At 46.0% G+C, this 24,669-nt stretch overlaps 1 protein-coding gene across 2 annotated transcripts in view; it reads right to left on the minus strand.

The window, feature by feature from the left end:
* LOC143974325 (survival motor neuron protein 1-like) overlaps window positions 1–24,669 on the minus strand; it is a 59,420-nt gene that overhangs the window by 26,045 nt on the left and 8,706 nt on the right. The window lies entirely within an intron of this gene.

Here is a 24,669-nt window from a genome sequence, read left to right on the forward strand (position 1 = left end):
GCCCATAGAAAAACGTGGGCTATGTTCACTCTGGAAAAGCGGAACAGACACAGACCAGCCATCTGCATGCTCAGTGGAGATAAGCAAACAGATTCCATGCTGAGCAGGCAGACTCTCAACGGAGCCCGTCCTGTGTGTAAGGCACCATGTTGTCGGCAAAATGTTTTTTTCCGCTGCAGGGAAAGCCAGCGGGAGCTGAAAAGAATGATCATTATGAAAAATACATTATGTATTATTTCAGATACTTGTATAGCGCCGTAAATTTATGCAGGACGTTACATATATATATATATATATATATTATACATTCACTTCAGTCCCTACCCTCAAGGAGCTTACAATCTAAGGTCCCTAACTCACATTCATACATACTAGGGCCAATTTAGACAGGATCCAATTAACCTACCAGCATGTCTTTGGATTCTGGGAGGAAACTGGAGTACCCGGAGGAAACCCACGCAGGCACAGGGAGAACATGCAAACTCCAGGCAGGTAGTGTCGTGGTTGGGATTCAACCAGAGAACCTTTTTACTGCTGGGTGAAAGTGCTACCCACTACACCACTGTTCTGCCCAATATACCTGGTATACCTTAGGCCGCGTACACACGGGCGGATTGTCTGCCCAACTAAGTTCGTCAGACAATCCGACAGACAGTCCGTCCTACTTTTGAATGAATGGACTTGACCACACACGACGAACAGACAGTCCGCTGAAAGCTTGCGCGATGACGTGTACGGCGCGTACGACGGGACTAGAAATTCGACGTCCAATACACTGCAATGCAACCTTCGGCCGTGTAAATCCTTTCTGAGCATGCGCCATACTTAGTCCGTCGAACTAGCCTACTCACGAGCGGACTGTCCGCTGAAACCAAGTTTGGATAGACAATATTACGGAAATTCCGAAAGACTTAGTCCGCCAGACTGTCCGCTGAAAAAGTCCGCTGAAGCCCACACACGAGCGGATTGTCCGCTGAAACACGTTTCAGCGGACTAAGTTGGACGGACAATCCTCTCGTGTGTACGCGGCCTTAGTGAATTGAATTTATTGTCCTGTTAAAATACTTTCAAAGGTGCGTAACATTGATTGCTTTGGTAATGCAGGTACTCCTCACTTAACGACCAGGTTTCGTTCCAATGATCATATCGTTAAACATATTGGTTGTAAAATGAGGAGTCACAAGAAATCAATATTTTAAGCATTGTTAAATACTGTACTGTATTTTGAAAATAAAAGTCTAAACACAAAACTCCAGCTCAATGTTTTAATTTGCATAAGTACAGACCACAACTGAAAATTCTATACTGTACCGTACAATACAATGATGTACTGTACAGTGCGTCGTTCAGGTGGGGAGAGCTGGTTGTAAGTCTGAGCAGTTGTTAAATGAGTATCTGTATTTAGCCATTTTCAAGCAGTTATCTTTAGTAATCCACCACCATACATCCTGTGAGAATATTGTATTAAATAAATAAAATTTTACATGGACAGAAAGAAATGACCATCTACTCGTTCCAATAATCATTTCAGAGTGCACATTCCCTGTGTTCTAAATTTCTGAAGTCTAATTACCCTGTTTTCCCGAAAATAAGACCTAGCGTGATTGTCAGTGATGGCTGCAATATAAGCCCTAACCCCAAATAAGCCCTAGTTAAAGTCCTTGTAGGTCTTATTTCCAGGGTAGGGCTTATTTGGGGGGTAGGGCTTATATTGCAGTCATCACCAACAATCACGCTAGGTCTTATTTTCGGAGGAAACAGGGTAGCACTCTGGGAATGAGTAAAATCCAAGGCTTTATTGAATCTCTAAAATCGAAGCATACCGGTGAACAGGTACAGAATTCATGTAAGGTACAACATGTTTTGACCTGCCTGGGTGTTCATCAAATTAGATCCAGACTCCCTTATCAAAAAAAAAAAAAAAGGTCCATGGTCTATATACCACCTTCATCCTGTGCATAACAAAGGGGGAAAAGCAGGCAGGAGCAAAAAGAGGGGAGGAATGCTATGATCAGGGGAAGAGCAGGCAGCAACAAAAGGAAAAAAAAAGGTATACAATCCTACAGCCACCCTTCCTACAGCTAACCACCCTTCCTCCAATCTTCCTTCATCAGTTTGAGAGACTATGTGGAGAGGATCTGGGGAGCTGGGTTTTCTTTCACCTGTGAACACACAGTGTTAAATGTCACAGTTATTGAAGTGGCCACTTGCCTACAAGTGCTACCAATGTACCGTATATACTCGAGTATAAGCCGAGATTTTCAGCCTCTTTTTTGAGGCTGAAAGTGCCCCCCTCGGCTTATACTCGAGTCATCGCTGTCTGCCCGCTCGATCAGCGTGTCGAGCAGACAGACAGCGGCCATTCTATGATTCAAAAGCCGCGCCTCCGGCTCCGCCTTCGCCTGTGATAGGCGGAACACTGAATTTCCCAGCAGCCTGTGTTCCGCCTATCACGGGCATCGTCTCATCCTCGTACTACGGACGAGGATGATACGACGTCCGTGATAGGCGGAACACAGGCTGCTGGGAAATTCAGTGTTCCGCCTATCACAGGCGAAGGAGGAGGCGCGGCTTTTGAATTTTACAATGGCCGCCGACGAAGAGGGCACGGGACGGAGGCAAGGCAAGGCACGGCACGGGACAGGACGGGACGGGACGAAGGCAAGGCACGACACGGGACGGAGGCTCGGGACACAGGTAGGCTGGACACACACACACACACACACACACACACACACACACACACACACACACACACACACACACACACCTGTACTGCCCACTAAACATGATGGGATTTTTGTCGTGGCTATGACGCAAAGTGGCTGCTGGATGGTCTTCTCTGTGTGGGTGGCCAGCGGGAATAAATCTGCGACTCAACTATTCCCTTTTCCCTGCCAAAGTGAATGGGTCCTCAGCCCTGGTTCACACTATATTGCCATGCAGCTAACACTGCAAACCCTATTCATTTCCGCACTGCGTTTTGCGATCTGCTGCGGGTGTAGGTGCAGGTAGGCTGGACACACACACACACACACACACACACACACACACACGGATGGAGACACACACACACGGATGGATGGATGGATGGAGACACACACACACACAGGGATGGATGGATACACACACACACAGGGATGGATGGATGGAGACACACACACACAGGGATGGATGGATGGATGGATGGAGACACACACACACAGGGATGGATGGATGGATGGATGGAGACACACACACACAGGGATGGATGGATGGATGGACACACACACACACAGGGATGGATGGACGGACACACAGGGATGGACGGACACACAGGGATGGACGGACACACAGGGATGGACGGACACACACACAGGGATGGACAGGCATGTCTCACCCTCGGCTTATACACGAGTCAATAAGTTTGCCAGTTTTTTTGGGGGTAAATTGGGGGCCTCGGCTTATATTCGGGTCGGCCTATACTCGAGTATATACGGTACCCTTTCCCTTCTCCTCTCAGATGGGCAAATCAGACATTTTTTGGCTCCTTATGTGGCCTTTCCTCGTCCTCCTCTAGGGCACACAGCAGCCATGTTTTTTGTCTGCTAATGTGCTCCTTTCAGACCTCTCCGCATAGCAGGCATTTTTTTATTCGGCAAAATTCTTTGCAATGCAATCTGCCTAATATAATCTAGTGGAAAATTGCTTGGTCTTTTTCTCCTCTTCCTAAAGGGCACATAGAATCCCATTTATTTTGGGCCCGGTAATGCACCATATCCTTTTTTTCCCCTCTGCTAATCTCACCATATCCCTGCCAACAGACCATGATAAGTCAGTTGAGGTGGGTATACAATAACATGTAACCCATCACACTGAAATCTACAGTAATGTAGTACAAAACAGCACAGTGAACAATGGGCTACGGATTATGTAGCACACCACACTGTAATTTAATATGGCACAGTACTGCATCAAGTATAGCTGTTTTTCAGCAGCACTGTATATTATAGCAGCAAATATCTTTTTGAAAGCACTCTGTCAGCTCTCCATATCTACTTCGGGCCTCTCCAACACAAAATGACTGTGTATAGTACCACTGTTCTGTATTTAGCACTTTTCTGAATTACGGAATAGCACAGCAGGAACTATTTCTCCATGTGAACACTCTGTCAGCTCTGCCTATCTACTTCAGTTCTCTTGGCCCTTGTACACGATCGGAGAATCCGTCGGAATGTGTAATATCGGACCGTGTCGTCGGATAATCCGACTGTGTGTGGTATGCATCGGACTGATTCCGTCGGAATATCCGTCGGACCCAATTTTCCAACTTGTTGGAAATATTTTCCGACAAACTGCTCCGATCAGACATACTCCGATCATGTGTAGAGAATTTTGATCGGACCAAGTGCCACGCATGCTCAGATCAAATTCCTACATCAAAGCTATTGGCTACTAGCCTGAACATAGACCCGTCATAACGAAATAACGTCATCACGTTCTGAAAGATCAGATTTTTCAACAACTTTGTCCGACCGTGTGTATGCAACAGTTTTGGACGGATTTGGTTGTCGAAATCTCTGACCGTGTGTACAAGGGCTTCAACAAACACTGGCTGTGTATGTGACCGACTGTAAATATAGCATTGTTCAGCAGCACTATCAATTATAGGAGCAATTATCTCTACCTGCAAACACTCTGATCTCTCCCTATCTACTCCAAATTATTCCAAGACACTGAAAAAAGACTGCAAGGAACCTGGACTTTCATAGGGAGGGGGCTGGAACATAATGAAATCTCCATTAATGTCCATTTTAAACCACCTGGTCACAATTCGGAGCCGAGGAAGTGTGTTATTGGTAATTGTTTACTATAATGGAGCTATTCTCCCACACTGCAAATAATTTGGGTTCAGGTCGAACTCATGTAACACTCAAGCCCAAAGCTCATCCCTACTTATAATGATATTGATAATGTTATGGTTACTTAAGAGAATAAATAGAGCATGCGTTATTAGACTGCAATGCAATCACAAGCCAAATGCTTGACTCATGGTTGCAGCACAGCAGCGCAATGCAAAATGCCCATTCAACTTACTGCGGGTGGCACAAGCAGACTGGATAACGTACATGTATGTCATCCAGCCTGTTCCGGTTTAGGGGCACGCATGCTGATCCGCAGACACTGGCTACAGTGGGATTTTGTCAGTAGGTCCGGGCCAATAATTTATGGCTGAGACTTGCTAATTGGCTGTAGCCAATCACAGCACAGAAGGCCGTCTTTACAAACACACAGGGCTCTGTACATAGGTCAGTAGTATTTGTAAGTTAAAAAAAAAAACTGGCTCCTAATTTTTTTGGCTGGCTCTTAGATTCAAAGCAAATTTGGCAAGCCCTGTCCTAAAGCGGGCCCTGAGCTATAGTCAGGTCCTTCATTGTAAGGGCTGTGCACACCTGCACTGACAGCTTGCAGGTTTGCAAGCCCTGGACACTGTGTTGAAAAAGTATTCCCTCCCAAACTCTCCGAAGTCCCCAAACTCCGGAACTCAGTCCAGGGATACCAAAACCTGGAGAAAGCCGTAGAAAGTTTTCTTTGCTTAAAATCAGTACTCCAGAACCCCGCACTCTGCATCTGTGTGAATCCTGTGTCATATCATGGGTACTCTTGATTGGGACACCTCTGTGCCAGCTGTCAGCCACTCCAATCCATTTTTCTGGTATGTTTCCACACATGCCCTTCCCTTAACCACCTCGGCCCCAGAAGGATTTACCCCCTTCCTGACTGGAGCACTTTTTGCGATTCGGCACTGCATCGCTTTAACTGACAATTGCGTGGTCATGCGGCCTTGCTTCCAAACAAAATAGATATCCTTTTTTTCCCACAAATAGAGCTTTCTTTTGGTGGTATTCGATCACCTCTGCGGTTTTTATTTTTTTGTGCTATAAACAAAAAAAGAGCGGCAATTTTGAAAAAAAGCACATTATTTTTTACTTTTTGCTATAATAAATATCCCCCAAAAATATATAAAAAAACATGTTTTCCTCAGTTTAGGCCAATATGTATTCTTCTACATATTTTTGGTTAAAAAAAAATAGCAATAAGCGTTGATTGATTGCTTTGTGCAAAAGTTATAGCATCTACAAAATAGGGGATAGTTTTATGGCATTTTTATTAATAATTTTTTTTTTACTAGTAATGGCGGTGATCAGTGATTTTTATCGTGACTGCGACATGGCGGACACATCGGACAATTTTGACACAATTTCTAGGACCATTGGCATTAATACAGCGATCAATGCTATAAAATTGCATTGGTTACTGTAAAAATGTCACTGGCAGTGAAGGGGTTAACCACTAGGGGGCGGGGAGGGGTTAAGTGTGTCCTAGGGGAGTGTTTCTAACTGTCTGGGAGATAGGCTGTATGTGACATGACACTGATTGCTGCTCCTGATGACAGGTGGCAGATGATCAGTGTCCTGTCATTAGGCAGAACGGGGAGATGCTGTTTACATCGGCATCTCCCCATTCTTTAGCTCTATGACATGATCGCGGGTATTCCCGCGGCGATCAGATCCCGCGGGCATGGTTACGGAGCTCGCGGCGGGAAATTCAAAGTAACATAAGGGTAGGTTACTTTGCCCAGCTGTGCCATTCTGCCGAAGTATATTTGCCGACAGCAGTCGGCAAGTGGTTAATCTAAATGTGTCCCACTGGTCTTTGTACCAAGCCTTTCCTCTTGGGGTTCTAGGGCTCATCCTTACTTTCTGAGGGAACTCTGGTTTCCCTGATACTCTCTGACTCATTGTCCTGGGGTTGTAGGGAATCTACTCCTAATACTGCATTTGGCGAAGAATCATCTTTCCCTCACTTGTACCAGCTTTAACCATCACCGTTGTTCTTTTGGGTTCAAAAACCTTTTTTACGGTTACCCTTGGAATCCAAAACATCATTCAGGGTAACACTCAGTAATAGCTTACACTCTTCACTGTTAATTACTGATACTGTCAGTATTCTCTTTCTTCGTGGCTCCTGATACCCTAAACCATACCACTTTGTGGGTAAAGGACAGGATCTTTTCCGCTGCCACATCCACTCCAGGCCCTTTCATTTCCTGAGGTTTAGCAACTGATGCAGAACTAGAAGAAATGTCTTATGTCATGCTATTAGGCAGAGAGACGTCTGACATGTCTGTCATCTCTGACAGTCCACCTGATTATCTTTAATACCAAATAATATTTAGAAGTAACCCACCAGGGAATTGTGAGCCAGCTGTTAACAAGCACTGTCTTGACCAACTTTAACCAGCACATCCCATAATACCTGGCTCCACTTATTGGTTCTCCACGGTACCTTCTCATCTGACTGAGGAGACACCCAGGTATACAATGGTTGTGCCTTTAAGAATTCACGCATTTCAAGTAATATACATTGGTCATTTCAAGACACCCCGACTCCATACTCAAGACATTCCTGAGGGGTTTTTGCATCAATAGGGAAGTGAAGGGGCTCATTCGCTGAGGCTTTAGAGGCCGAGATGTTTACAGGGACCTCCTCCCCACTGGAGCTAGCCAACACTACAGTCTGGTGTTCTCCTAGAGCACTGCCAGATACATGTCTCACTTCCAACCTCTCAGGTTCAGCATCAGTGGGCTGCTCCAGGTCTTGATCTGTGACACTGTCAGTTTGACACTTCACATCATTATTCTTTTGCTAGGCCATGGACAAAACACCTGCTGTACACTAGCCCTTATTCTGTACTTTCAGCTTTAGAATACCCTTTATCACCATGATCACTCTTAAAGTAATGGACTACATCCCCCCTCCCCAGCTGTATGGTGTAGGCCTACTCTGGTACACTACAGCATCAGAGCTGTCCAGAACAACCTCTGGTTTCAACACACAGAGTTCTTGGGAGGTTTCCAGAGAGATCTTTTCTGCCCTGCCAATGGTTACCATGGGAGACAACACACCTTCATCACCATTAATAAATGCGCCAGGAGTATTTTTAGCTTTAGCGTCCTGCCCTTACCCATTACCAACTGGATCCTGTGACCACTTATCACGATAACTTTCTGCTTTAAAAGGATATCCGCGCCCACCTGGGCAGCTTCACAGTTGTTGTAGGAAACTTTAAGCTCTGAAGCTGTGGGCTCCTGGAAGGTTCCCAGGTACACCTCTGTCACACCTGATGCGATCACTAATTGGCACACATACCTCCATGTTCACCCCAAATACAACTGTCTCAGCACTTTGCTGGTTTAGCACAGGTACATACAGAGAACATATGTCCTTATTAGGCTGGGTTCACACTGGTATGACATACGCTCCGACTCTGGTAGCACATGCCGCATGACGTGTGTAAATCAATGATTCCCTATGAGAGCTGTCTTAACTGGTCCGACACAAGTCCGTCCGCCTTTGAGGCCGGGTTCACACAGATACGACGCGACAGTCGTACAACTGGGGATTCAACTTTGCCCTGCGACTTGAAGTCTGACATCCATATGACTTCAATGAAGTTGATTTTTCATTATAACAATGGGTCCTTGGCTTGTAGGGTTCTATGGAGACCCACTGAAGTCACCCTCATTGCACACTCACAAATTATAGTGCCTTGAAAAAGTATTCATACCCCTTGACATTTTCCACATTTTTATTGGGATTTTATGTGATAGACCAGGGTTGGACTGGCCATTGGGACTACTGGGAGATTCCCGGTGGGCCGATGGCTAGTGTGGGCCAGTTTCAGCCACATCTGCGGTGTGCGGCGATCTACCCGTCAACCGCCGAGATGCATGCAGAGTAGCGCAGGAAGCATCTGTCTGTAATAAGTTCTCTCTCTCATGTCACGCAGCGCTGTTCACTCCTTGGCGGCCCCTCCTCTCTTCTCGTCTATCCCCATTGGCTTGTAAGATCATCTGGGATAGATGAGAAGAGAGGAGGGGCCGCCGGGGAGCGAGTAGCGCTGCGTAACATGAGAGAGAGAACTTATTACAGACAGATGCTTCCTGCGCTACTCTGCATGCTGGCTAGTAAGATCCCATGATATGCCCTGATAATGTGCCCCCTGATAATGTGCCCCGTGCCCTGATGTGCTATGTGCCCCATGCCCTAATGTGCCCCATGCCCTGTGTTTTAATATGCCCCATGCCCTGATGTGCTATGTGCCCCCTAATGTGCCCTGATGTGCCCCATAATGTGCCATGTGCCCTGATGTGCCATAATGTGCCCTGATCTCCTCCATAATGTGCCATGTGCCTGATGTGCACTGTGCCCTGATGTGCCATGTGGCCTGATGTGCCCCGATGTCCTATGCCCTGATGGGCCCTGTGACCTGATGTGTGCTGTGCCCCACTGTCCTATGCCCTGATGTGCCCCATAATGTGCCATGTGCCCCGATGTGCTATGTGCCCTGATGTGATATGTGCCCTGATGTGCTATGTGCCCCATAATGTGCCCTGATGTGCCCCATAATGTGCCATGTGCCCTGATGTGCTATTTGCCCCGATGTTCCCCGTGCCCTGATGTGCTATGCGGTCTGATGTGCCCCATGCCCTGATGTGCTATGTGCCCCATAATGTGCCCTGATGTGCCCCATAATGTGCCATGTGCCCTGATGTGCCCCGATGTATCATGTGCCCTGATGTGCTATGTGCCATGTACCTCGTGCCCTGATGTGCATTGTACTCTGATGTGCTATGTGCCCTGATGTGCCATGTGGCCTGATGTGACCCGATGTCCTATGCCCTGATGGGCCCCATGACCTGATACGCCCTGTGCCATGATGTCCTGTACCCTGACATGCCCTGATGTGTTGTGCCCTGTACCCTGAAGTGTTGTGCCCTGATGTACTGTGACCTGCGCCCTAATCTCCTATACTATAATGTGCTGTACATTAATGTGATAGGCTCTGTACCCTGATGTCATGTACCCTGATGTGCTGGGCTCTGTACCCTAAGGTGCCCTGTACGCTGATGTGCTGGGCTCTGTACCCTGATGTGGCCTGATGTGTTGTACCCTGATGTGCCTTGTGCCCTGATGTGCATTGTACTCTGATGTGCTATGTGCCCTGATGTGCCATGTGGCCTGATGTGACCCGATGTCCTATGCCCTGATGGGCCCCATGACCTGATACGCCCTGTGCCATGATGTCCTGTACCCTGACATGCCCTGATGTGTTGTGCCCTGTACCCTGAAGTGTTGTGCCCTGATGTACTGTGACCTGCGCCCTAATCTCCTATACTATAATGTGCTGTACATTAATGTGATAGGCTCTGTACCCTGATGTCATGTACCCTGATGTGCTGGGCTCTGTACCCTAAGGTGCCCTGTACGCTGATGTGCTGGGCTCTGTACCCTGATGTGGCCTGATGTGTTGTACCCTGATGTGCCTTGTGCCCTGATGTGCTGGGCTCTGTACCCTGATGTGCTGTGCCCTGATGTACTGTACCCTGATGTGTTGTGCCCTGGGCCAGTCTGGATGAAGTCCAGGGCCACATTTTTGTCCCAGTCCAGCTCTGTGATAGACCAACACAAAATGGCACATAATTGTGAAGTGGAAGGAAAAAAATGTATTGTTTTCACAACTTTTTTACAAATAAATATGTGAAAAGTGTGGCGTGCATTTGTATTCAGCCCCCCTGAGTCAATACTTGTAGAACCACCTTTCACTGCAATTACAGCTGCAAGTCTTTTTGCGTATGTCTCTACCAGCTTTGCACATCTAGAGAGTGAAATGTTTGCCCATTCTTCTTTGCAAAATAGTTTAAGCTCTGTCAGATTGTATGGAGAGGGTCTTTGAACAGCAATTTCCAAGTCTTGCCACACATTCTCAATGGGTTTAGGGCTGGACTTTGACAGGGTTATTCTAACACATGGATATGCTTTGATCTAAACCATTCTATTGTGGCTCCAGCTGTATGTTTATGGTCGTTGTCCTGCTGGAAGGTGAACCTCCGCCCCAGTCTCAAGTCTTTTGCAGTCTCTAACAGGTTTTCTTTTAAGGTTGCCCAGTATTTGGCTCCATCCATCTTCCCACCAACTCTGACCAGCTTCCCTGTTCCTGCTGAAGAAAAGAATCCCTACATGATGTGGCCACCATTATGTTTCACAGTGGGGATGGTGTGTTCAGGGTGATGTGCAATGTTAGTTTTCCGCCACACATAGCGTTTTGCTTTTAGGCCAAAGAGTTAAATTTTGGTCTTATCTGACCAGAGCATCTTCTTCCACATGTTTGCTGTGTCCCCCACATGGCTTCTCGCAAACTGCAAACGGGACTTCTTATAGTTTTCTTTCAACAATGGCTTTCTTCTTGCCACTCTTCCATAAAGACCAGATTTGTGGAGTGCACAAATCTGGACAGATTTTCCCACCTGAGCTGTGGATCTCTGCAGCTCCTCCAGAGTTACCATGGGCCTGTTAGTTTAGGTGGATGGCCATGTCTTGGTAGGTTTTGTAGTTGTGCCATACTCTTTCCATTTTCGGATGATGAACTGAACAGTGCTCCAGCAGATGTTCAGAGTTTGGGATATTTTTTTTAAAACCTAACTCTGCTTTAAACTTCTCAACAACTTTCTCCCTGACCTGTCTGATGTGCTCCTTGGCCTTCATGATGCTGTTTGTTCATTAAGGTTCTCTAACAAACACCTGTATTTATATTGAGATTAAATTACACACAGATGGACTGTATTTACTAATTAGGTGACTTCTTAACCACTTGCTTACTGGGCACTTAAACCCCCCTCATGCCCAGACCAATTTTCAGCTTTCAGCGCTGATGCACTCTGAATGACAATTGCGCGGGCATACAACACTGTACCCAAATGAAATTTGTATCATTTTTTTCCCACAAATAGAGCTTTCTTTTGGTGGTATTTAATAACAGCGGGGATTTTTATTTTTTGCTAAACAAACAAAAAAAGATGCAAAAAAAAAAAATCATGTTTAATAGTTTGTTATAAAATTTTGCAAACAGGTCATTTTTCTCCTTCATTGAAGTGCGCTGATGAGGCGGCACTGATAGGCTGCACTGGTGGGCACAGATAAGGCGGCACCGATGGGCACAGATAAGGCGGCACTGATGGGCAAAGATGGGCACGGATATGTGGCACTGGGGTACAGCACCTTTGTTGAGGCAGATTGTGGGCACTGCTGGGTGGCACTGTGGGCACTGCTGGGTGGCACTATGGGCACTGCTGGGTGGCATTGACGGGGGGCACTTATATTTTATTGAGGTGGCACTGGCAGGGGGCAGTTGGGCACCGGCAGGGGGCAGGTGGGCACTGGCAGGGCTGGCCGTGATCGGGACTGACAGCGCGAGGAGGAATAATAGCCGATTACTGGCTCCGTTTTATCACATGATCAGCTGTCATTGGCTGACAGCTGATCACTTGATAAGGGGCTCGGATCGGTGATCAGGCGAGTCTCATAGACTCGCCGATCACAGAGCGCGCCGCGCGCGCCCCTCAGGGGGCGTGCAGGCCGCTCGTGCACGAGACGACGTCAATAGACGTAGTCCCGGCAAAGGAGGTCCGAATGACGGCTACAGCGCGGGTCTCAAGTGGTTAAGGCAATTGGTTCCACTAGATTTTATTTAGGGTTATCAGAATAAAGGGGGCTGAATACAAATGCACGCCACACTTTTCATATATTTATTTGTACAAAATTGTGAAAACCATTTATCATTTCCTTCTACTTCACAAATATATGCCACTTTGTGTTGGTCTATCACATAAAATCCCAATAAAATACATTTATGTTTTTGGTTGTAACATGACAAAATGTGTAAAATTTCAAGGGCTATGAATACTTTTGTAAGGCACTGTATGTGCAGCTGCTTAATGCACTGGATACACTTAAACCCCATTCACACTTGAGCGTTTTTAAGCTCAAGTAAAACCCTATTCATTTCAATGGCCCTGTTTACATTTGAGCGTTTTGTCGCCTGTAGCTCAAAAAGATACCTGAGCTACTTTTCAGGCAGATTTGAAAGTTTTTTCTACATAGACTTCAATGGAAAATGCCTGAACAGTGAGAAATTAGCGTTTTTCAGGTGTTTTCAGCTCAAACAGCAGCTTATCATACCCTACCATCACTCCACACCTTACACGGGTCTCTATTGGCCACAGCAAAATCGCCTAAATGAAAAACACCTGAAAAAACACCTATAATATTTGCAAATCTGCTAAAAAAAAACACCTGAAAACGCTCAGCTCAAATGTGAATGTAGCCCAAGACAGGCCAGAGGAATTCAAAGTAATGATGTCACAGTGGGCATGCACAACACTAGGAAACGATGAGAGGACATGTGGTTCTGAACAGGATCATCAGAGACACTTGTTTACATTGAATGCATGCTTCCTGACCAGAAGTTAATTGAAGTCACACAGAGAAAGGTGAAAGCTATGAACTGAGATAGTAAATGAAATGTAAATATAATAGTTGTGCAGCGCTTTATAAAGAATAAACTCCAAATATAATAAAACACTTAATCTAAATCGTCGATGGTTTGGTGCTCAAAATATTGCTGCTCTTTTGCTAGCGGTGGCCCGGCTTCCTCCTTCGTCATCGCCGTCTTCTCCTTCTTCCTTATATAGGCATAAGGGGCGGGGTCACCGGACGATGTCACCCGATGACCCTGCCCCTTATGACGTCACAGTCCCAGCATGCCCCGGAACTGTGACATCTTAAGGGGCGGAGCCACCTGTGACATCACCCGTTGACTCCGCCCCTTATGCCTATATGAGTCATTGCGCACCGTGTCCACAGCATTACAGCGGGAGAGAGCGTCGAGAAGAACAGAAGAAGGAAGAAGAAGACGGCGACAACGAAGGAGAAAGCCAGGCCACCGCTAGCAAAAGAGCAGAAGATAGAGGAGGAGCCCGGCAGAAGAACTGGAGAGCTGGAGAAGAGGCCAGAGAGTGAGAGAAGAACCGGAAAGAGCGGAGAAGTCGGAAGAGACCCCCGAAGTCGGAAGAACACCTCGGAGCTGCCTAATAAACTACTTTAAAAACCTGTGTAGTGTGTTTTTTTATTGACACTTTTTCCCCCAGGTGAATGGGTAGGGGTACGATGTACCCCATACTTATTCACATAGGGTGGGGGGCCGGGATCTGGGGGCAAGGGGGCTCCACCTGCAGACCCTGACAACCAACGGCCAGGGTTGTTGTCCTCATCAACATGGGGACGAGGTGCTTTATGGTGGGGTGGCGCTCCTCCCACCCTCTTTCCTGACCAGCTGGGCTGCGTGCTCTGATAAGGGTCTGGTATGGACTTTGGGGGGACCCCCACACCGTTTTTTCGGCGTAGGGGGTTCCCCTTAAAATCCATACCAGGTGACGGGGCTCGCAAGGTGTCAATCTCGCCGATGAAAGCTACGAGATTGACTTCCCTTTCTAGTCCCGTCGTAAGAGGAGCCACGTTCAAAATTAACGGACTTTAGTCCGTGTGTGGGCAAGTCCGTTCATTTTGAAAGTCCGTCGGGAAGTCCGTCAGACCTAGTCTATCCGTTTGTGTGTACACAAGTCAGCTAGTTCGGAACGTCCTTCGGACCTCCACCGAAAGTCCATCGGGAAGAGCGTCGGACCTAGTCCGTCAAAAAGTCCGGTCGTGTGTATGTGACATTAATGTTTGTATCCGCTGACACGGAGAAAGCATTTGACAGGGTTGATTGGACATTTTTGAAAGTCACGCTACAACATATAGGTTTAGGGACTGGGATGCAAAGATGGCTTACAAGTTTATACTCCGCCCCGTCTGCTCTGGTCAAGATTAATGACATAATGTCAGATGCCTTCCCCATATCCAATGGGGCGCGTCAGAGTTGCCCACTATCGCCCATAATTTTTATCCTCATGTTAGACCCTTTCTTAAGAACTATCCGCACCCATCTAGATATCAGGGACATTTCAACGAAAGGAGGGGAACATAAACTCACCGCTTATGCGGACCATCTGACATTTTTCATAACCTCCCCACTCGCGTCCATCCCAACCCTTCTGTCAGAAATACGCACATAGGGATCGCTTTCCAATTTTAAGGTGAACTATAGCAAATTGGAGGAGATGGGAAAGGAGCTGAATACGTCCTTTCAACACTAGATAGCTACCCAATTTAATTTCAAATGGACAGACTCCCATATACGATACCTGGGAACAAATATGATTGAACTTAATTTTGCCCCGATGGCACGACAGTTTAAATTTGACTTTCAACGCTGGCATAGGGAGGTTTTTTACATAGTTCGGTAGGACCCATATCATAAAGATGAATGTGATGCCAAGGCTTTCATATTTACTAGAGACCTTGCCTATTAAAATTCCTCCAGGTTTCTTGAGAGACCTTCATTCAAGATTCTTGAGATTTATCTGGGCCGGAAAGCCAGCGAGAGTTTGCAGGGCTATCTTGTTGCTCCCTAAGGAAAGTGGAGGGATTGGGTTTCCCGCCCCAGTTAAATATCATGAAGCTTCGCATTTGCAAAGGGTTTTCGACTGGTGTGTGCATCAAAATAAGAAGCCACGGGTCCACATGGAGCAGGTGATGATTGCTTTACCCTTGGAAGGTCTTCCATTGCTTACAGAAGTGGATATTCTACGAACGGTTAACATGCACCCAACTGTGGGTGCCACGGTACGGATTACGAAAAAGATCTTTAAAACTACCACTATGTCGCCGTATCCGAGCCCTCTAACTCCAATTCTGGGTGCACCAGCTTTTCAGATCCTTATTTTGATGCCTTGCTACAACAAAGCTCTAGTAGGCTCTTACATTTTTCAATAGCAATCAGTTGATGATGAGCAGAGAGGTGGAGTGCAGCTTCTCACTAGACCTGGACTTTCTTCAACGGGCACAGTGCGTTCCTCCGGTCGTTGCCAATGACACTTACTATAGTGTGGGCAACTTCCTTGTTTGAACAACTATGCTTAAAGGGGGAACCATTGAAACACTTGTTGTCACATTTCTATGCTTCGTTGATTAGGCTGGAAGCACCACAAGAACTCGCATTCCTACAATCGTGGGGAAAGGGATCTGGGGGTCATATTTTCTCAGGCTCAGAAGGACAGAATCTTACTGTTTGCTCACAGTAATCCTCGCTTTTCTTAGGGGTTACCTGTCTATGGGTACCCATACTATTTTTTGGATGTCATGTTGGCGGCTAGAGGACAATCCCACCTATGTCACTACAAGACTAGATTGACCATTTTTTCTTTCTATGTTTTCTCACAGGGCATCGTTGGCGAGTAGGTATCAAGAAGGAGAGTATAAAATACTTGCTAGATGGTATAAAACACCTTCAGTACTGCATGGGTACATGTTCCTGCAGGTTTCAAATGTTTGTTGGTGATGTCTTGAGTCCGGCGGTGGCCGTGAACTTAAGTATACACACGATCAGACTTTTTCAGCCAACTTTCACCAAATCACATGGTTTTTATGCTCTTTACCGCCACCTTTGGTCAACTTCTGTATTGTTGTCTGATCTTTTACAATGGTTCTGAGCATGCGTGTTTGTAAAGTCCGATGGTTTTCTGTACATACGATCGGATTTTGCTCCATCGGACTTATGTTGTTGAAAAATTTGTCTGTTCGCATTGTGCATGTTTGTTGTCAAAAAGTCAGATCGTGTGTACGGGCCTTAAGAGTTACACATATTGTAGGATTGTCCAAGGCTAAAAGAGTTTTGGACAATGGTTGCCAAATCTGTTAAAACTATTACAGGTGTGTCTCGGGCTAAACCCAGCAGTTTTCTTATTACACAATACTCAGCTATCTATTAAAAAATACAAAAATTCACTTCTAAAACATCTCCTTACGCGGGCGAGCGTTATGGAAAAGTACCACCCCCCAACTAGATCACATTGGCTTACCAGGATAACAGAAATCCAACAAATGGAACACCTCACTATGACGCTGAAAGAGTAAGATGAGAAATATTGGAAAGTCTAAACTCCTTATTTTATTTATAAGGAACAGGTCTCTCTAGCCTCTCAGCAGGAATTGGACCACTAACATATCCCATAGATCTTAGTTAATATGGAATAGAGGAACGAATAGGTGATTGTGCCTGGGGCTCTCTTTTTTTTTTTTTCTCCCCTATCTTCTTTCCTTCCTTCTCACTCTATCTCTTCTACTATCTCCGCTGTCTTTCTATCCTCTGGTCTTAACCAGGATGCTACTTGGTTAAGGAAAATATAAAATGAGAACTGGTGTGCCTACAAGATAATTTTGTTAAACTATTACACAATTAAATGACAATACAGAATAGCAGTATCTTTAATAGCAAATCTTGTTAGCCAGAGGATTAGCAAGTTTCATAATAAATGTTATGTCATGGTTGTGAGATGTTTTCTTATGGAATTGTAACACTGTTTCTTTGAAAATAAAGAATTTATAAAAAAAAAGAGGAATTGCAGTCTGCTCACATAATTTAAAATAAAAACATCTTTGCCATTCTGAAGCTTCCCTCCAACCACTTTGCATATTATTTTATATATACTGTGATTCTGTACTTGTCAAATATGCTGCAGAAATCTCCCTCCACGGCATCTGACTGCAACCATTTTAACTGTGGGCAGCTGAAGCTGCTGCCTGTTCACTTCCTGGATTTACACACAGAGGCACACCTCCAGCTCTGTAGCTCTCTTTGGCCCTTTTATGACTCACCCCCTCCCTTCCTGGCAAACTCTCATGAGAGAGAGAGAGCTGTGCATGATGTCATAAGCCTAGGCTTTTTACCAGACAAAAAACATGAAGTGGGCTGTATAAGGTATTTACTGTCAGAAAAAAAATAGGATTTTTAAAACAGCTTACCTGTAAAATTATTTTCTTTGATGTACATCAGGGGACACAGAGCCATAGTAATAACTATGTGGGTTAAATCGACGTATCAGGTGCTGGACACTGGCACGCCCTTTAAGGCATGAACTTCCCCCATATAACCCATTCCATTACTGGGAGTCCTCAGTTTTGTAGCCAAGCAATCAAAGTGTATAAGAAGAAGAAGGGAGGGACCTCTGTGTCCCCTGATGTACATCAAAGAAAAGGATTTTACAGGTAAGCTGTTTTAAAAATCCTATTTTTCTTTTCTTACATCAGGGGACACAGAGCCATAGTAATAACTATGTGGGATGTCCCATAGCAATGGCAACTGAAGGGGGGGGGGGAGACAGAATCAAGGAAACAGGAGGCCAGAGGACTCATACTGCAGCTTGCAGTGTATGCTGTGCCCAAAGGCAATATCCTCATGATCTTTAATATCGATTTGATAAAATCGGATAAATGTCTGCACCAAAGACCAAGTTGCGGTCTTACAAATCTGAGCCATAGAGGCCTGATGATGCACCACCCAAGAGGCACTAATCACCCTGGATGAATGTGCTCTTAATATGAGAAGGAAGAATTTTCTTCTTTAAGCTGAAGTTTGATCAATCACTTGACAAACCCATTTGGAAAATAGTGGATCTTGACGCTACCTGTCCATATCTTGGACCCTCTGGCAGTACAAACAAAACCTGTGTTTTGAAAACCTGAGCAGTCTCCTTTAAATAGATTCTGATCACTCTTACTACACGAGACTGTAGTGCTTTCTCTTCCTTAGATTAAGGCTTCTGGGGAGAAAGAAGGAAGAATAATATATTGGCTTAAATGAAAACCTGTTACCACTTTTGGTAAGAATTCAGGATGAAGACATCAAACCAACTCATCCTTATGCATGATGAAATATGGCTCTTACAAGACAGAGCCGTTAGTTCTGATACTCTTCTAGCAGAAGAAGTGACAAGCAAAAAAGATTATTTTTTGTCGAACAACCAAGAGAATTTCTCATAAGGTTCAAACGGCTGATTCAGCAAAGCCGAAAAGACCAATTTAAAATCCTAAGGATTTAAAGGTGCCTTGATAGGGGGATAAACCGTATTATCCCCTGAATAAGCTACGCACCAAGAGTGGGAAACAAGCAGCCATAGGAAAAGACATTGACACGGCCGGGATCTGGCTCTTAATAAAAGTCAAGGCCAGCTTAATTTCAGATCCCATATGCAGGAATCCTGCCTATTGACATACTTCCTGGGGTGCCAACCCCTGGATCCATACCATACCAAGAAACCTATGCCTTTCAGATTCTATAGTAAGTGATTCTGGAAGCCGGCTTCCTGGCATTAGTCAAAGTAGACACTACCGAAGGAGATCACCCACGATCTTTTATAGAGTGGGATTCAACAGTCAAACCTGTTAAACTCCTTGTCCGTAAAGTAGGATGATACCGGACCTTGTGCAAGAAGGTCTGGCTATAATGGCAGAGTCCAAAGGACTTCTACTGCCCTCTTTATGATCTTGAATCTTGATACATTACGATCTATTGGGACCCGGCTGGGGCGACCACAATCACCTCCTTCTGTTCCTGCTTAATCCTGCTGAGAAGGCACGGAAGCAGCAGAGCTGGTGGAAATGCATAGATCAGTGAAAACTGATCCCCTTGGAAGACTAATGTGTCTGTTCCGCCTGCTAGTGGACCCCTTTGTTTGACATAAAGTTGTCGACCTTATTAATGAATCTGGACGCGAATAGGTCCATGTCCGGAGTGCCCCATCTGACATATTGCTAGGAAGATGTCGGGGTGAAGAGATCTTTCTCCCGGAAATAATTGTTGGCGTCTCAAGTAGTACGCCTAAAATATTAAAATTGGCGATAGGAAAGGAGTGTTGTGTTCTGCCAAAGCTAGAACATTATTCACCTCTTTTTTGGGCTGCACGACTTCTCGTGTCTCCCCTGGTGATCGATGTAAGCCACCGCCGTGGCTCTGTCAGACTGAATCCTGTCAGGACAGTCCCGTAATCTGACCGCCAAGATTCTATGGCCAGATGTACTGCCTGAAACTTCCAACAAAGTTGACAGGCAAGGTCCTTTAACCTGGACCATCTCCCCTGGACAGAATTTTCTTCCAGGGTTGCTCCCCAGCCTAGAAGGCTGCCATCTGTTGTTAACACCTTGCAGGATAAAGATTTTCCCTCCTGCTGGATAACAACCACCAATTCAGGCTCTGACCTATGTCGGGAGCCAAGCGTATTGGAAACAAACAAGGCCTTAATCCTCTTTATTCCAGACCGACAGGAAGGTGTCTTGAAGCAGTCTTTGAATAAAACTGCGTGTAAGGGACGGCCCTGAAGGAGGCCACCATTTCCCCTAAAAAATCTCCTGCACCCGAATGAAGGAATTTTCCTTTATCCAGATAAGTTGAATTAGTCCTACAATGGAACTGATTCACGTCTGGGGTAAGAATACCCTCTTCTGTATGGTATCTATAACCAGCCCCCAAGTAACCTCCTTGATGGTTTTAAGGAGAATCTTCCTAGGCTGAGAATCCAACCTAGAGATTTTGGATCTCTACAGCTGAGATCAGACTCTGTTTTTAGACCTGAGACTGAATGCCTTGAGCCCTTAACCTGGCTAAAGGAGGTGCCAGAACCTTTCAGAACACTCGTAGTGCTGTGGCTAAACCGAATTGCAGTACCACGATTGAAAAAATAATTTTATATTCCAAACCGCAGAAATTTATGGTAAGCGGGAAACTCTGGCACATGGAGATATGCAACTCCCCTCCTTGCAGGATGGACACAGCCAATCGAATTATGAAAGGATCGGATGTTTAAGTGCCGATTCAGATCTCCGAGATCTAGAATGGGTCTTACCTCTCTGTTTGGCTCCGGGACCTTAAAAGGTTTGCGCCAAAAAAAAACTGTTCCACTAAGGGAATCTCTGATATCACCGACTGGGATAACAGCTGATCCAGAGGCCAGAAAGAGAGACTTCTCTTCTTTCCTTTTTTTTTTCTGGAACCTTAGGAGCGTTCTTTGAGGAGACCGACACTCTTGCATAAAGACTGCCGCATCAGCAGCCCCAAGGACCCCACAGGCAGCACCCAAACAGGACCCCAACCCTCAGATCAAAAGCCAACTGAGCCATCCGGCTTTTGAAACTCTAGATGTAACCTAGAGAAGAAAATCACAGAAATCCCTCTGCTCTTAACATTGTTCCTGCCAGACTTTGAGAATTGCAGGACCTTTCCCCTCACCTGAACGAGTGGGGGTGCTGCCTTATGAGAAGGCCTTAGCATTCTGCTTTATGGGCTTTCTGCCCCCAAGATCCTGGTGCTGCCCCTGGGAACTAAGGCATAGGAGAGGCTGCATGATTAAAGGAGAACTGTCTGATCCTCCTTTTACTGGTAAAGAGAGCTTTATCCCTTTTGGATGTACTTATCCATTCTAAATAGTCATACCCCAGAAAGGGACACAGATTGGCTAAGGGTTTTCACCTGTTGCTTCGGACCTCTGCAAAAATGCACTAGTCCAAATATAAGCCATAGGGCTTAAACCATCAAGTCCTTCATAGCATCTGTGAGACACAGTGTGTCAAACACAACAAAGAGGTTAAGTAAGGGAGTAGACAAACACCTGACCTGTGCGGCTACTCCCTCCCTGTTAGGATCCTCAGAAGAGGAAAAATAAGTATCTTCCAATATTTGGAAAGATCTACCTGATCCCCAGCCTCCTGCACCTCAACAAAAGGGCCCAGAGGACTAGATGGGGATCTGCTATGTTTAGTCCTACTATGGAGAGACATCATAGCATTAATCTTTTAAATGATAGAAGAAAAAAACCTGTTTGTATGAAATACACAGGGACAGAAGTGTTCTACCCTAGACAGCTCATCTGACTGGTTGTATTTCTTTTTTACCTCTCAGGTGAGGAAGACATTCTTCTGGAAGGGTTTTTAGTTTGTTGTATTCTATTAACCCCTTAGAACCCTTAGAGGAGTTCCTGGTCCCTTTGTCACTCACAGCTTACAGTACAAAGCAGAGGCAGTACCAGCAAAAGAATGTTTCACTTGCTAGGCTATAGTACAGTACAAAAGCTGCTATTAGTCCTAGCTATACAGTACAATTTTGTCAACAAAAGGGAGATGCCTGTGTCACCAAACCTGACCAGCAACCACTCTGCTCTGTCCCTCCACCGCCAGACTGCAGCTTTTCCTGTATAGCTTAAATTACTTCCTCCACGCGTGGCCGGCATCTGACGCAGTTTAGCCACGCCCCCATGTGAAAACACTCCCCCCTTTCTTTTTGAACAGGGAAGTGTATGAGCTCCGACATTGTGGCAGGCGGCGGCGGGGGGGTAAATCCTCCACCTGACGAGTGTCCCCGACCTGCCAGAGGCAGCTGGCTGGCATTAAAAGGATCAAAAACCGCCAATCTGGGGGCCCAGGAAGTGATCAGACCCCCCTTCATACCTGAGGGTCTGAGCTGGCTTGAACGGAGAGCAGAGTGAAAGCTTCTGCTGTTTCCAGCGTCAGAATGGTGAGTGCTCAATACAGCCTCCAGTGGTGACACATAGACATGGCATGACAACACAATACATGGAAGGAGAGATTCCTGAGAAAATCTCCCCTACCTTTCTCGCAGAAGGGTTTATCAGAGATAAAAAACCCAATCTTTGCCCTTCACGGTGGGCTCCAAGACCTTGAAAGGAAACCTTCAGGAACAAGGATACACTCAGTTATTCCCACAATCCTGGACCTGCGAGAAGACCCTGCCAGTACACTTTTATTGGCCTTACTACCAAAAAGTACTGGATCCCAGGGCCCAGCTTTAAAAGCATTCGAAAGCAAAACCTTGTGTCTTAGGATGACGAGGCCTGGGTATCGTTCATTTAGTCCATTATGGAGACATCAGAACGAATCCAGTCAGGGTGACTGGCTCTCATCAAAGGATTACTGCCGGTGGAGCTCAGTACACACATCGTTACAAGTGCCCAACACCTTAGACACTGGGGAAAAAACGGAGGACTCCCAGTAATGGGAGGGGTTATATGGGGGAAGTTCACGCCTTAAAGGGCGTGCCAGTGTCCAGCACCTGATACGCCGATATAACCCACATAGTTATTACTATGGCTCTGTGTCCCCTGATGTAAGAAAAGAAATGTGATTTTTGTACTCACCGTAAAATACTTTTCTCTGAAGTTCATTGATGGACACGGCTCCTTTAGTTCTTGACCTTAGGGTTATCACACCACCTTCAGGAGAGGACTAGGCAGAACATGTAAAACGTGTAAAAACAGCAAGACTGCACCTCTGGCTATAACCCCTCACCCTGCTTCCTGCAGCTCAGTTTGTCAAAAAGCAGCACAAACATAAATAGGAGGGGTGGGTGCTGTGTCCGTCAATGAACTTCAGAGAAAATGATTTTACGGTGAGTATAAAAATCACATTTTTTCTTTCATTCATTGACGGACGCAGCTCCTTTAATTCTTGACCTTAGGGACGTCCCCAAGCAGTGTCAAAGAACGAGGGTGTGGAAACAGCAAAACACAACTTCACCCACAACAAAAGGAACACCTCAACAGAGGAGTTGCCATCTTAAAACCGCCGCCATCAAAACCAGCGGCCAACTTATGCATCAAAGATGCGTTTACAACAAACTTGTAACTTAAAGAAAGTGTAAATTGCAACCTTACACAGCAGCCTGTAAAACATGGCGGCCAAGGCAAGCATCTGAAGCTGCACTTACATCAACTTTGTAGAATTTAATGAAAGTGTGAACGGACGACCAAGTCGCCGCCTTACACATCTGGGAGACAGATGTTTGATGTCGGAAAGACCAGGAGGTTCCGATTGCCCTGGTGGAATGAGCCGTGACAGGAAAAGGGGGCACCCACCCCTTTAAGGCATAGGCCTGAACCACAATCTGTCTGATCCCCCGAGAAATGGTGGACGACGAAACCGCCAGACCCTTTTTCAGACCAGCCACCTAGACAAACAGAGAGTCTGACTTCCGGAAGGGAGCCGTAGCAGACAGATACACCCGTAGAGCCCGGACCGTGTCCAGGGAATGTAAGGCAACTTCTTTCGGGTGTGTCGGCTTAGGACATAGGGATGGTAACACGATGTCCTCATTGAGATGTAATGCCGAAACCACCTTTGGAAGGAAAGAGGGCTGCCTACGTAGCACCGCCTTATCCTTATGGATGACCAGGTAGGGAGACTTGCATGACAAGGCCGCCAACTCAGAAACCCTACTTTCTGAGAAAGAGTTAACAAGGGAATCTCCATAATGTTTTCAAATGGCGGTTTCTGGAGTGATGATAGTACCAGATTCAGATCCCATGGAGGTAGTGGTGGTCAAACCGGAGGGACTACGTGCCGAACCCCTTGTACAAAAGTACCCACTAATGAGTGAGTCACCAAGTGACGATGGAAAAAGACAGCCAAGGCTGATATTTGCACCTTGATGGTGCTTAAGGCAATTTTCTGATCCACTCCTCGCTGTAAAAACAGCAGGATCCTGGACACTGAATATGTGCACGGACGTCACCCCATCTCCTCACACATAGAGATGTAAGCCTTCCACGTACGATGGTAAATCTTTCAAGAAGGCGACTTCTGTGGCCTCAGCATAGTGGAAATTACCAAGTCTGACAGACCTCTGTCCCTTAGTACCTGGTTTCAACAGCCATGCCGTTAAAACCAGCGACGATAAAGCAGGATGAAGTATCCGACCTTGAGATAGAAGGTCCTCTCGCATCGGCAGCTGCCAAGGAACATCCGCCACCAGTTATACTAAGTCGGTGTAACCAAGGATGCTGAGGCCAATCTGGGGCAATCAGAATCAGCGGAATCCCCTCGGCCACCACTCTGCGTGGTAGA

Source organism: Lithobates pipiens, unplaced genomic scaffold, assembly GCF_037356315.1.
Source record: "Lithobates pipiens isolate NorthernLeopardFrog02 unplaced genomic scaffold, aLitPip1_a1.2 Scaffold_13, whole genome shotgun sequence".
Lineage (NCBI taxonomy): Eukaryota > Metazoa > Chordata > Amphibia > Anura > Ranidae > Lithobates > Lithobates pipiens.